Source organism: Puma concolor, chromosome A2, assembly GCF_028749965.1.
Source record: "Puma concolor isolate L17-30 chromosome A2, mPumCon1.1.hap2, whole genome shotgun sequence".
NCBI classification, from domain to species: domain Eukaryota; kingdom Metazoa; phylum Chordata; class Mammalia; order Carnivora; family Felidae; genus Puma; species Puma concolor.
In genome coordinates this window covers 149,383,627-149,398,502 of record NC_141668.1, presented here as the reverse complement: position 1 = coordinate 149,398,502, position 14,876 = coordinate 149,383,627, and the positions used below count along the sequence as shown (strand labels likewise).

At 42.8% G+C, this 14,876-nt stretch overlaps 1 long non-coding RNA gene across 1 annotated transcript in view; it reads left to right on the top strand.

The window, feature by feature from the left end:
• LOC147583583 (uncharacterized) overlaps nt 1-13,014 on the top strand; it is a 69,689-nt gene extending 56,675 nt beyond the window's left edge. The window contains exon 2 of the long non-coding RNA XR_015248359.1: nt 9,978-13,014. This is a non-coding gene — a long non-coding RNA (uncharacterized LOC147583583). The remainder of the gene's footprint in view (nt 1-9,977) is intronic.
• The last annotated feature ends 1,862 nt before the right edge of the window (nt 13,015-14,876 follow it).

The following is a 14,876-nucleotide window of genomic DNA, read 5'->3' as shown; positions in this document are numbered from 1 at the left end:
CTGTGCTGTCAGGACAGAGCCTGATGTGGGGCTCGAACTCACACCGTGGGGTCATGACTTGAGCTGAAGCCAGACACACAACCAACCGAGCCCTCCAGGTACCCCGCTTCATTTCTCGTGCTCTGTATCAATCCGGGGTACCTGAGGGAGCAAAGCTCCCTTTGCCCAGCCGTCTCTGCTGACATAGGGTGGAGCTTCCTTGCTGTGTCTGGCTCAGGGAGCTTACATCTCAAGGGTAACTTGTCTCCAGTAATGTCCTTTCCCTGTGAGATGTTCCACTGAGAACTAAAATACTAGAAGGCTGGAAACTGAGACCATTTGCTTCCTGCTCACTGGAACTTAAGACCCTAGAAGGGTTACCCTCTGCCCTTGAGAGCAGCTTTTCGGATTTTAATTCTCACTTGTGCTTTTGGAACACTTCATGGTTGACAGAGCTTTCTCGCTAGCATCCAGGAGTTGAGAGAAGGAGGCAGTATCAGGAGTGGCACAAGCTTTGTTCAGACGACTGAATAAGTCAGCCAGGCCCTAAGAGTCAGGCACTAGTGACTGGATAGTGTTCTGCCCCTCCCTCCTTGCACACATAACACCTGAAGGCCTCTTCTGGTGGGGTATTTTAAATGCAGCTAAGGAAGCTTCCAAGGGAAAATTCTTCCTCTTAAGGTTTACTGTGTTCCCTCATCTATGGTCATTCTGGCTCCTTAGGATGTAATACAATTGTGATCTGCTTTGCAGAAAAAAGATTATTCTATTTAAGTGTCAAATTTACAAAAGAATTAAATTAGGAATTGATTTTAAGAAGACTCACCACAAGCTTGCTTTAAACAGAAAGGTACCTTGGAGGCATTTCAAATGATTTAATTTGCACACAACCCTTCAGGAAGATCTAAGGTGTAGAGAGGAAGGTAGACAAGTGTGATTTGTGTGGGCATAAATGCGTGTGCTGCTTCTAAACCCTGTACATATTTCTGTGATTCCATCTATCGTACTCTGTACGTCGTGAGCATTTGTTTTCGTGTCTGTTATTACCATTATAATGTGAGTCTGTTGCTGGCAGGGAGCACACCTTAATCATCTGTATATCTCCAGTACCCCGTAGGGTGGTTGACAGTGGGATTCATGTCTTATTTTCTTTCTATCCTTGGCACCTGGCTTAGGGACTAGCATTTGGGGGCATTGAGAAAATATTTGTTGAATTGAAATAGCTAACTATACGTTTCCTTCTTTGGAAATAGTGCAGATTGTTTGCACTTATCAAAATCCTCTTGTTAGTATGTCCCATTACAACCATTACTGTATTTAATGTTCCCAGCCATTGGCCACCTGTAGGAACTCTGGCTTCCCACTGATGAGTTCATTTTTTGAATGCCTGTCATATGCCAGGCACCGAGCTAGTAGCTGGAGATACAGTGAGCAAGTCAGATGGGGGTTTCTGAACTTGTGGTGCTCATGGTCAAGGCCAGGCAGAGGAAAAAGAAGTGACAACAGTGTGGTGAGTACCTCTAGGGTGGAACATAGGACAAAAGAGCAGAAGTGGTGTCTAAGCTAAGATTTGAAGGGCAAGGAGGCATTAGTCAGATGATACGGATGGGAAAGAGGTTCCAGGTGCAAGGAACCAAAATGAGGTAGAGCCAGAGCCTAGGGAGAAAGGCACAGAGAGGGGAGAGGCAGCAACGGAGGTTGGCCAGGGTGGGTTGGGAGAAGCCATGTTCCCTGGGTGGTAGAGTTTGGAATGGATACTGAGGAGGGGAGGGGAAGGATGAAAGGTGGCTCTGACCACAGCATGGAGGATGATTTGGGGAGACCAACACCTAGGTCAGTTTGGACTTATAATGTCCAAGGGAGTATTTTCTTGTGGAAAGAAATGAAGACCAACCAAATGAGAAGGAGCAAAGGCTATTTATTCAGAGCTTGCTATACAAGGGAGTCAGACACTGTCACTTGCTTTTGGGCAGAGACTCAATGGCAGGCAGAGTGGGAAAAAGGGGAAGGCTTTAGATGTGTCCTGAGCAGCCATAATTGGCATGGGGAGCTGTAGGCAGACCAACCAGAAGTGGGGCATTCTATGTGTTTAGTTAGGGGTACATATTTGGTTTATTCCAGTTGGTCCCATGTTGGAAGCAGGGACAACAATTAGGAAAGCTGTCAGTGATTCATCAAGTCCTGACCATTTTGGGTTGACTGTTATAAAAGTTATTGTTTGGCTTCTTGGATTATTACTAGAGATAGCAGTCGGACCTCCTAAAAGTCTCGCAGGCTGGTCTCCTGGACTGGTTATTTCAGAGAAGGGGTTCATTTTGTGGGCAGCTTGCTGCAGGTTGTGGGTCACCGTTCTATTTTTATGAAAACATATGTATTTTTATAGAGTGTGAACATCATCCATATATAGAGTGTCTTGTAATCTTCAGGGAGAACTATTTACAGTTGCAGGTATTTAAATTAGAGCTGCAAACAAGAGCAATCACTTTCTTTAATGTGTATTAAATTCCCCTAAACATTTATCCCTAATTATACCATTAGCCAATTAAATGGTCTTAAACACATTATAGCACATGTATAGATTTGTTTAATATAGCTGACTTCTTTCAAGCTCTGCAAATGCCTGGTTGGGAAGATTGATAACCCTCACAGGCAACAGGCTTCTTAAGCATTGAAGCATTTCTTGCAAATATAATAAATCAAAATTCTTAAGTATCACAAGCCATATTATTTTAAATATTCTAAAAACTTATACCAACCTGGTCAAATTTGAGTACATCTTTTGAAAGTTTTTTTTTTTTTTCTTTTTTAAAAAAATTTTTTTTTCAACGTTTATTTATTTTTGGGACAGAGAGAGACAGAGCATGAACGGGGGAGGGGCAGAGAGAGAGGGAGACACAGAATCGGAAACAGGCTCCAGGCTCCGAGCCATCAGCCCAGAGCCTGACGCGGGGCTCGAACTCACGGACCGCGAGATCATGACCTGGCTGAAGTCGGACGCTTAACCAACTGCGCCACCCAGGTGCCCCAAAAGTTTTTTTAAAAGTCCCACATCCAGGGGCGCCTGGGTGGCGCAGTCGGTTAAGCGTCCGACTTCAGCCAGGTCACGATCTCACGGTCCGTGAGTTTGAGCCCCGCGTCAGGCTCTGGGCTGATGGCTCGGAGCCTGGAGCCTGTTTCTGATTCTGTGTCTCCCTCTCTCTCTGCCCCTGCCCCGTTCATGCTCTGTCTCTGTCTGTCCCATAAATAAAAATAAAAACGTTGAAAAAAAAAATTAAAAAAAAAAAAAAAAAAAAAGACCTTTAAAAAAAAAAAAGTCCCACATCTGCAATAAATCACATAGGTTCACCAATATGCTCTATCAACCGTTGCTTGTTTTAAAAAAAACAAAGGTACACAGATTGTCCTGAGAATTACAGATCTTAGTCCTCTTAGTTAACAGTATTAAATTATAAGTTTAAGGTACTTCTTTCGAAACCACCTCAGTTTGTAAAGTCACTTACCCAAGTTAGTTAAGAGGAGCAACTTTACCACCCACCGTAGGCAGGCTGGGGGTGCTAGGTCAAAAAAATTAGGATCAAAACGTTGTTGCTTCTCAATCACCAGGACCTGGTGCTACCTACCATCTACCATGGCACTGGGGAACACACTGGGCCCTTTCTTACAGTCAGTTTCTGACTTCCCTTGGTGGAGGCCTTCCATGACCGTACCTTCCACTGGGATTTATTACAACCCACTGCATTCCATTTCCTTTGGGAGGCTTTCACCATTGTTCGTTATTCCCCTTTGCTTCCTTTAACTCATTACCTGTATAGTGGCTACTTGGTCACCACGTGACTGGATTAAATTATACTCTCAACCGTCCCATTGGATTCTGAATTCCTTGTATGTTTTCCTTGGCAGCCTCTCCGGGGAGTCAGGTTAGGAGGCTGTCCTGGTCAGAGGTAGGTGGGTGACCTGGATGTGAGGATGGAGGCAATCTCAGAAGTACTTAGGCTGAGAAAAAGTAAGATTTAATGACAGATTAGATATTGGGGAAGAGGGTATTGAGGGGAAGGGAAGGAACCAGAGATGCTACACAGATTTCTGGTTTGAGCAACTTGGTAGAAATATATTTTACATAAAAATCTCTGACCACTTCTTAAAAATTAACTCCTTATGTTAAGACTGATATAATTACCTAAACATGTGGTGATTTGTAAACAGGCAGAAGCTAGAGGCAGTGAGATGGGCAGAGATACCCACACTGGAAGTCAGGAAACCAGATTCTTTTCCCAGTGTGGCCACTGGCTTTCTGGTTGCCTGCTGGACAGATCCTGTCTCCTCCCCAGGCCTCCCTTCTCTTGAATGAACACATACATTACAAGTCTGAGTCCTATTAGCTTCAAAACACATACATTTGCCAAATGAAAGAGTTGGATTAGGCAAAGTTTCATAAGCTTCTTTGATAATTTGATGAACACTGAGGACCCTCTCCCTAGGAAAATGCATGAAGCGTTCACACACCCTTTCATGGAGTTTACCCCTTCTTCTTATGCTCAACACTCATGGATTAAATGGTCTCCAAAGCTCTTTTTCACGCTCTTAAATTCTCTGATTTTATGATTCTGCGAACAAAGGCATGCCTCTTCAGCATTTTAAATCACCTTATCTCTTCCAAAGAAACAAGGATAAAAATGGTGCTGCCTTTCTTAGCTGCTGTGTTCTTTCTTTCCCCCTTTGAATTAGCCGATCATCTATTTAGAGTGGAGTCCCTGGGGCAAAGGCTGTCTCTGTCTTTGTATTTGTTCCAGCAGATAGAATGCAGTTGGATGCTCAACAATGCCTAATTATAATAATATGGTTTGTGGTATAATGTCATCTTTAAGCCTTGATAAATTTAGCACAGATTCTTAATATCTTAAAAACCTGTACAAAATAGATTGACAACATGTAAGGGAATTTTTTTTTTTTTTTTTTTTTTCAACGTTTATTTATTTTTGGGACAGAGAGAGACAGAGCATGAACGGGGGAGGGGCAGAGAGAGAGGGAGACACAGAATCGGAAACAGGCTCCAGGCTCTGAGCCATCAGCCCAGAGCCCGACGCGGGGCTCGAACTCACGGACCGCGAGATCGTGACCTGGCTGAAGTCGGACGCTTAACCGACTGCGCCACCCAGGCGCCCCTGTAAGGGAATTTATAAGCCAACTTGTGTTTCCATGTTACAATGTAGGGTTAATGAAATATCCCCAGGAGTTTATCTCTAAGAACCCATGTCTCACAGAGTATCAGAATATATGAGAATATATATACAGACACAGAGAGAGAATATATATTCATGAATTATATATTGAGTATATTTTCATGAATTATTTGAAGTTATCAAGATTGATCATTAGACTTACTATTCTTTAAGACTCTTTAATAGTCAAGGTTAGCTTTCTATATACTACCTGGAACCCTAATGGAAAGATTTGGCTTCGATAGTGATATTTTCTTTCTTTTCTTTTTTTTTATTTTTAAAAATGTTTATTTATTTTTGAGAGAGAGAGAGAGAGAGACAGCATGAGCGGGGGAGGGGCAGAAAGAGAGAGGGAGACACAGAATCTGAAGCAGGCTCCAGGCTCTGAGCTGTCAGCACAGAGCTCAACGTGGGGCTTGAACTCAGAAGCGGTGAGATCATGTCCTGAGCTGAAGTTGGATGCTTAACTGAATGAGCCACCTAGGTGCCCCAGATAATGATATTTTCTAATTGGCTGAGGATTTACCCCTTGAAATACTAAATCTTTTCTTTTCCTCTAGCCATTTTACAGAGATATCTTTGTGAAATGTGCTATATACTTAAGTGCCTTCTTAAACATATTATCTGGAACATAGCCCCCCAGTAGCATTGATTATTATATCATGTGACAGTCTTTAATAATCTGTTGGTTTAGGTAATCTTATTACCTGTTGAAATATATGCAGAATTGTTTGCCCTGGACTACATATTTTTAGTTATTTTTTTTTAATGTATATTTGTTTATTTTTGAGAGAGAGTGTGTGAGCAGGGAAGGGGCAGAGAGAGGAAGAGAGAGAAAATCCCAAGCAGGCTCTGCACTGTTAGCACAGAGCCTGAGACTGGATCTCAGGAACTGTGAGATCACGACCTGAGCCAAAACCGAGGGTCAGACGCTTAACCTACTGACCACCTGGGCACTGCCAGATTTTTAGTTTTGTTAGTTACGCGGGCACTACTTCAGAGAGACAAGTTCTGTAAGGTTTGTTAAGAAAAGTGCTGGTCCCCAGCCTGCCTTGCCCCCATCAGCCCTCTGCCACAGGGAAGCACTTTTAAATGTTTTAGCCGACTTAAAAATTTCCTTCCATATCTGTAAATAACATGGTGTGTGCTACTTGTTTATTTTTCTCTTTTCAGCTCTATTGATTTTCCACTATGGAAGATGAGGACTTAACTCTTGCTTTTTCTCCCATCCCTACCACACATGCTCACTTTCCATCCTCCAAAGATAATTCATCATAATTTCAGCTAAATCAACATTCAGTGTTTACATTATTTTGACTCTATATGCTATTCACAGCTCAATCATGGAGAAAACAATAATTACTTTTCCTTTCCTGCACAATTTTGTTTTCTTTCAAGTCAATAATTGTCTTTTTTAAAAATTTGCTTCAGTTTTCTGTGTATTTATTTCTGATTCAACCCATTGTCTAAATTAGTGCTTCTCAAACTATCTGTGTTGAAGGACTAGCTTTTTTTTTTTTCCCCACTTTCTAATCTGTTACAGATAGATACTTTTATGATATTAAAAAAAGTACATTTCTGGGACAGTTTGTGTATAGCACCAGTCCATCAACAGTACTTTAACACTGAAAGATCTCCTATTATTATATATAAACACATTGAGCATTCTGTCAGTTTTGTCTTTTTTTTTAATGTTTGTTTTTTTTATTTTGAGAGCGAGAGAGAGCACAAGCATTCTGTCAGTTTTGTCTTTTTTTTTTTTTAGTTTTTTTTTTTTTTTTTTTTTTTTTTTTTGAGAAAGAGAGCACAAGCAGGGGAGGGGCAGAGAGAGGGGGAGAGAGAAAAATCCCAAGCAGGCTCCACGCTGTTAGTGCAGAGCCTGACACAGGGCTCAACCCCAGGAAACATGAGATCATGACCTGAGTAGAAATCAAGAGTTGGATGCTCAACCGACTGAGCCACCCAGGTGCCCCAGTTCTGTCTTCTTGAAGAAGCCTCTTCAGAGCCTTCCGACTTGCCCGTCTGGACTGATTGACTGCCTTCTGTTTACCAGGTATTCAGCTGTTCCAAGGGTCTGAGTTTTCCTCCTTAAGCTTCAGGCTTCCCTTTGCCTCTCTTTTATTCTGGTTCCCATGTCTTCCTCATACTTGATTTACTCCTTCGTTTTTATGGAGCATATCCTCCAATAGCTTCCTGGAAAAGGGTGTGTGAAAAATAAAATTTTCTGAGAGTTCAAATGTCAAAAACTGGGGAAGTTTTCATTTTACTCTCCAGACCACTTATTTGGCTGAGTATGGAATTCTCGGTTGGATCTCATTTTTCCTCAGCTTTCTTGTCTTCCAGCTCCCAGTGTTGTTGTAGAGAGGCCTAAAACCATGCTGCTTGCAGAACCCTTTTAGACGCCCTGTTTTGATTTGTGGAAGCTTGGAAGATGCTTCACATGACCTGGGTTTACTTGTGTTCATTATGGCGGGCACTTGGTGAAGTGTTTTAGTTCTAGGAAATGTTCTTGCATGATTCCTTCATTTTCTCTTCCTGGAAATTCTATTATTTGGATGGTGGACCTGCTAGAAAGCTCTGTCATGTGGGGATTCTGCATGTAAACAGACTTCGTTCTCTCCTTTCCCCACTGCTGACTTAGGAATCAGCATTCTCCTGGCTGCTGATGACCTGGCTTCCTCTGGCTTCCCAAATGACGTGTGATTGCCTCCTCTTCCGTTCTCCAAATCCCGTAGTAATTTTTTTTTTTTTAATGATAATTTTAGTAGGGTCTCAGACGGAAGCAAAATTAGACAGGTGTGTTCACTTGGCCATCTTTAACCCAGTACCTGGTGTCTGCTTTCTAAATACCGGTATCTGTTCTGCATTGTGCTCCGGCTGCCCACTGTGCTTTCCCTTCAGCCCAGGAATGTATTTGTTGAGGATGTAGCTGTTGGCTTTCAAAGGCCTCGGAACCAGCCCCACTCACATCACTTACCAGCTGTGTGACTTTGGCCAAATCACTTCACCTTCAGAAATTCACTTTCTTCATCTGTCTGATGGGATGAATAATACGATCTACCCCATGTGATTGTAGTGAGAACTGGAGATCTGGACACAGCACCCAGAACAAGGTCGCCACTCCATAAATGGCAGCCGGTATTGCGACTGCCGCTAAGGCTTGACCCTTCTCCCTTCCTCCTCTCTATTACAAATAGCCTGTGAACTAGAAAATTGAACTGCCATTCATGTTAGACTGAAATAAGACTCCCAAGGGGGGCTCTCCTAAGGTATAAGGGAAAATGTGATTTCGTGGACTTGGTGGCATCTAGTTTGGCTGCCTAGAGACTCAGATATTGGCTTGAACTATTCTCCCCAGATCAGCCAGGATCCTCTCTCCCAAATGCAAATCTCTTGAGCCTTCATGATGTATGGCAACTCTGTGCAAGGTGGCCGGATGTCTTCCCCCTCCCCAACTTGTGGTTCACAGGTGCTACATCCTTATCCCCCAAGTTCCACTTGTCAGCCCTGTAGCCCCCACAGCCAATCCTGCCCTTCCTGCAAGAATTAGATCAGCTTTCACCCTTTTCTTGGAGCTTTTCCTGGCCACCCCCCCTGTTTGCTGTTTCTCCGACCCCACTTGGGGTCAGTGAGTTTTCTGTGCCTCATCATATCCGTCACACCTCCATCACTTTTGTGACTCTCACTTACAAAATTGTAAGTGCCATGTGGATAGACAATGTGACTTTCTTATTATCTCATTCTTTTTTTTTTTTTTTTTTTAATTTTTATTTTTTTTGAGACAGAGACAGAGCATGAACGGGGGAGGGTCAGAGAGAGAGGGAGACACAGAATCTGAAACAGGCTCCAGGCTCTGAGCCATCAGCACAGAGCCCGACACGGGGCTTGAACTCACGGACCGCGAGATCATGACCTGAGCCGAAGTCGGATGCTTAACCGACTGAGCCACCCAGGTGCCCCTCTTATTATCTCATTCTTGACATCCAACATGGTGCTGGTGCATCTTAAGTGTGTACAATTTTTGAAGTAAAATAATATTTGTTGAGCGAATGAAGGAGTGAAAAGATCTCATATAATAGTTGGGCTTGCATCTACTTAAAAGAATGAAATCCTTGAATCAAGGAACTTTAAAATGTAATTCTCTTTGCAAGGCTTCAGAGTTTAAAACCTCCCCCCAAATAATAGTCTTCACTTGGCATTGCCCTTAAAAGCCCTGAGTCGTGAAATCTTTTGGGTAGTGAACTTGTGATTCAGGTGCTCTGAATGCTCTGATCCTCCTCTTCATGCTCAGTAGCTGCCCGATGCAGCCAGCACGAGAGCAATCACCCTGTTACAATTGTCCAAAGCAGACACAGGCAGCTTTGTAACCTCCCTAATCGGCCCAGCAGTAATATTTCAGTCACATTTCTGGGTGCTCATTGCCCTTCCTAAAATACAAATGATCTGCATGCTGCTTCTAGCCAAATTAAGACGGGGCAAGCTTTACATGTCTAATGAAGGAACAGCTCAAAAGATTAGGAACAAAGCATTTCGGTCACACCAACATGCACCACAGACATGTGAGGGCAGGGAGTTCTCTGTTCATCCACCAATAGGTTCTGTCAGCCCCGGCTTTTATCCTGGTTGCTCCTGAAGGAATCTGGATTAACATAATGAGGGTGCTTATGAACTGGCTCATTATCATTTTAGAAAACTTCGGGGCCGAATAAAATACCAGACTTTATGTTCAAGCTGTACTACCGACAGACATTTATTTAATGAACTATTTTCCGCTTACAGATGGAGGTTGAAGAAGTACTCACATGTTCTAAATGTCAGCCTACATCTTTAGACTTGGAGGGCGGAAGAAAAGATAAAACATGGCGCTCTGAACTTCGTTATGTTATCCCAAACACGGGCATCCAGCTTCTGGTAGCATATCATTATTTCTCTCTTGGCCTCTCTGATGGAGAAGTAGCCAAGACAGGGATTCTGCATATGGAGGCAGCTCCGGAAGCAATTCACCAATCAGAGTGTCTGGTTAGGACTGTAATTTCAGATGTAAATAATAACAAGTAAGTCTCTGGATTTCAGGTGAGAACTGCACTCTTCGAAGATGGCTTCTGTCTGTGGCTGTAGTTAGGAAGTTGGACACTTTTGAATTGCATCAATTTTATATCCTTGGTAAAATTTTCATCTCTCAACATGCGTTCCTGTTTTAGCAGAAGAAAGCGAAGACCCATCCATAGCAGTCTTTTAGGAAGGTCAGAGGAAATCGGCACAGCAAGATGAAAATTGCAAAATTGACATTGAGGAACAAGTGATCGTGTTAAACAGCCTTATCATTATTAAATGGAATAAAAAGTCATTAAATGCATATGAACCCAAAGCAAAATTGATCAGAAGAGTTAATCACCCTCATCAAGTTACATTTCTGGAAGTGCCCTCTGGGTGTAAGTTATCACTGCTTTTGGACACTAGCTGTTCATCTCTTCAAGGGCAGCGCACTCAGAGCTTGGGAGCAGCCCTGGTCTTCGGTTGGGGCTCAGGAGGAGGACAGGGAGAAGGATCCTTGGCCATATGGATTCCATTTTTGCTGCGCAAGACGTCAGTGGTTCCACTGACTCCAACCAATTTGGACCCATAGATATGTTAAAAAATAATCTGTATTTAAAGGGCATTTATTCTCATCTGCGGAGATGTGACATGTCTTTGTATTCCAGGTAAATTAGATTTAGTTGTTTAGTGCTTTGAGCCACGTGCAGTCAGGGAGCTTTATTGAATAACGACGTTGATTGATTCACAATCCCTTGGCCGCAGGAAAGGCACAAGAGAGAGCTAATGATAGCCAGCCAAGTGTGTCCATCCCACTCACTGCCGCCCCGGGCAAGAACCAGCGGACTGTGGATCCTACTGTCCTCGAGCCATCCAAAGTCCCCAGACTTGTCCTGATGTTGCTTTGCTTTTGCTCGTCACATAAACTGGACCTACAGAGAAGCATTATGTCTTATACATTTAAAATACAGTCCTCTACTGTTGCAGAAAACTGAGGAAATAGTTACTGTTTATCCATTGCCCATTCTGTCCAGGCACGTCCTAGTCATTTTGTCTAATTGAAACCAAATTTTCACATCCTCAAGATAGATTTTATTATTCCCATTTTACAAATGAGGAAGCTTGTGCTCAAAGAGGTGAAGTGACTTGCCCACAATCTAGTAAGTGGTGCAGCAAGGGTTTAAGCCCAGATCTGTGTGATTTCAAGGACATTCTCTTTCTACACTGAATCAACAAAAGATTGTGTGGGTGTGAGTGTGCAGTGTGTCTGTATTTATGTCTACATAAAATTGGGGCCATACTTTATGTATGGAGAAAGTCTAGATTTCTCAAAAAGTCAAGCATAGAATTAGGATATGACCCAGCAATTCCACTCCTGGGTATAGACCTCAAAGAACTGAAAATAGGAACTCAGATACTTGTATACCAATGTTCATTGTAACATTATTCACAGAGGCCAAAAGGTAGAAACAACCCAAATGGCCACTGATGGATGAATGGATAAACAAAATATGGTTATACATGCAATGTAATACTATCCAGCTTTAAAAAAGGGGTGAAGTTCTGGCACATACTACTACCGGATGAAGCTTAAAGACATTATGCTAAGTGCAAGAAGTCAGTCACAAAAGGAAAATACTGTATGATTCCACTTTTATGAGTTATCCAGAACAGACAAATTCATAGAGACAGAAAGTAGAATGAGGTTACCAGGAGAGGGAGACTAGGGAATTGGGTTCCAATCCCTAGGGATTGGACTACTGGATTGGGTTCCAGTATTTACATTCTGAGTCTTGAAAAAGTTTTAGAAATAGCGGTGGTAGTTATTGTACTTAACATTGTAAATGTACTTAATGACACTGAATTGTTTACTTAAAAATGGTTACAATGGTAAACGTCACGTTGTGTATATGTTTATTACAATTAAAAAAAGAGGGGCTTGGGTGGCTCAGTCGGTTGAGCATCCGACTTCAGCTCAGGTCATGATCTTTCAGTCAGTGAGTTCAAGCCCTGCCTCAGGCTCTGTGCTGACAGCTCAGAGCCTGGAGCCTGCTTCAGATTCTGTGCCTCCCTCTCTCTCTGCTCCTCCCCCGCTCATGCTCTCTCTCTGTCTCTCAAAAATGAATAAACGTTAAAAAAATAATAAAAAATAAAAAAGCCTGGCATGATGGAAGAGTCAAGCAGGTGTTTGTGTGAATCTCAGAAAGTCCTCTTACCTGTGTGAATTGGGCAAGTGACTTGGTGCCTCTGCATCTGTTTTCTCATTTTTTTAATTTATTTATTTTGAGAGAGGGGGGAGAGAAAGAGAGAGAGAGAGCACACAAGCTGGGGAGGGGCAGAGAGAGAGGGAGAAAGAGAGTCTCAAGCAAGCTCCACACCCAGCTAGGAGCTTGAGCCCATGTGGGGCTCAATCTCACCACTGTGAGACCGTGACCTGAGCAGAAATCAAGAATCAGCCGCTTAACCAACTCAGCCACCCAGGCGCCCGTTTTCTTATTTTAACAGTAGAGATAATAATGCCTAGTTTAGTAGGCAGGTAGAATTATCTAGCCCACGCTTAGCACAAAGTGTGAGATTCGAATGGTGTGGAGGTGCCAGTTGAGGTAGTGAATTACCATCACTGTTAACTCTGGAGTTCCACACCTGAAGCCAAAGCACACGGATGGTGAACATTTCCCAGCACCCACACCGAGGAATGGGTAAATGAGAACTGAGGTTTTGTTCTTGTTTTAGAAGGACTTTTAAAGACAGAATGCCAATAAAGAACCAGGTGTTTGAGAAATGTGGCTGTGTTAAGTTAAATGAGCCTTTTTTGGGACGCCAGATGGGAACATAAAGCTGTTTGAAACCCCAACGGTCTTTCCTGGTTGATTTTCACATGCCTGAGAAATGGCTGACCACAGCACAGAGGGGCTGCCCGCGAGTTCTTGCTGCCAACTCCACTGTCGCTGTTCAGGAAAGGAAGAGATGTTAGAGCAAAAACTCATCACCCTTGAAAAGAGGAGGCTTGTGGCAAAAGCCTCTGAGGAGGCCCTTAATTACGGCATTGCTGAGGTGCCATGCTAATTACAGGGCTCTGGGACAATGCCCTTCTGTGGAGTAGAGTCCCCCGTGGCCTCTTGCATCAGGAAATTGAGCTCCGTAGTGACAGAAGAGAAGATACCTACCAAGACCCACAGAGAGCTTTTAAATACATCTAGTAGACTGTTTAATTTCTGTGTTCCATGAAGTGGATGATCAATCCCCCCCCCCTTTCTATACATATGAAATGTGCTTTCAATGCACGTTAACATTTTCTCGAATAAGTTCACGCCAAATTCTTACGGATATTGACTGTAGCTCCTTAATAAAGCACAGCTGTAGACCTGGAAGGTTGTCCTTTGAACATTTGGAAACCACTCTGCAGGCTCCTTCCTTTGCTTGAGACACATATGGCCCCTGGAAAATAATACGCCTTTGTATTTAACCCTTCAAGTCTTAAAGGAACTGTTTTGTGGAGTTGAGCTTTGATTTATTTAGCGGCTCCCTAATCATCTGCAAGAGTGAATACACCCTCCTAAAAGTCCCCTTAGTTCCCTCCATGTTCCCATATGCCATGTGGTAGCACTGCCTTCAGGGAGGCTACATATCCGTCTCTGTTTCTTTCTGTTCCACTAGAAGTGAATAGGTGTTTAGATGGTACTAAGCATCTCACACAGGTCAGATACATAATACCTACTCATGATATGAAATTAACTAGATATTCTGCATAAAAACACAGGCTAATCAGTGTAGTACAACTTCCCTTTGATAACTATTGTCACATTTTGGTGTATAACCGTCTAGACTTTTTTCAATACATGAAGATCAATTTTCATCTTTTACAGAAATGAGATTATACTGTATGCACAGTGCTTTAAAAACATTTTTTTAATGTTTATTTTTTTTTTAATTTTTTTTTCAACGTTTATTTTTTATTTATTTTTGGGAGAGAGACAGAGCATGAACGGGGGAGGGGCAGAGAGAGAGGGAGACACAGAATCCGAAACAGGCTCCAGGCTCTGAGCCATCAGCCCAGAGCCCGACGCGGGGCTCGAACTCACGGACTGCGAGATCGTGACCTGGCTGAAGTCGGACGCTTAACCGACTGTGCCACCCAGGCGCCCCAATGTTTATTTATTTTTGAAGGAGAGAAAGAGTATGAGTAGGGGAAGGGCAGAGAGAAAAGGAGACACAGAATCTAAAGCAGACTCCAGGCTCTGAGTTGTCAGCCCAGAGCCAGACTCGGGGCTCAAGCTCCTGAGCCATGAGATCATGACCTGAGCCGAAATTGGACGCTTAACTGACTGAGCCACCCAGGTGCCCCCACAGTGCTTTTAAACCTGCCTTTATCAAATACCAATATATTATGAACATCCATCCATATAGTACCATCCTAAATGGCTACTTAGGTATAGCACAAATTGTATTTAACTAGTTTTCGATTGTTGGATGTGTAGGTTGTTAATCCCCTGTACAAGCTAGAATTCAGCTCAGCTTCATTTACAGAAAACTCCAAATGGTAGAGGCTTAACCAAGATGGATGTTTATTTCTTCTTAATGTAAAATAGTACAGAGATGGGCTGGCATGGCAGACATCCAGAGACTCACACTTCTTTCACGTTT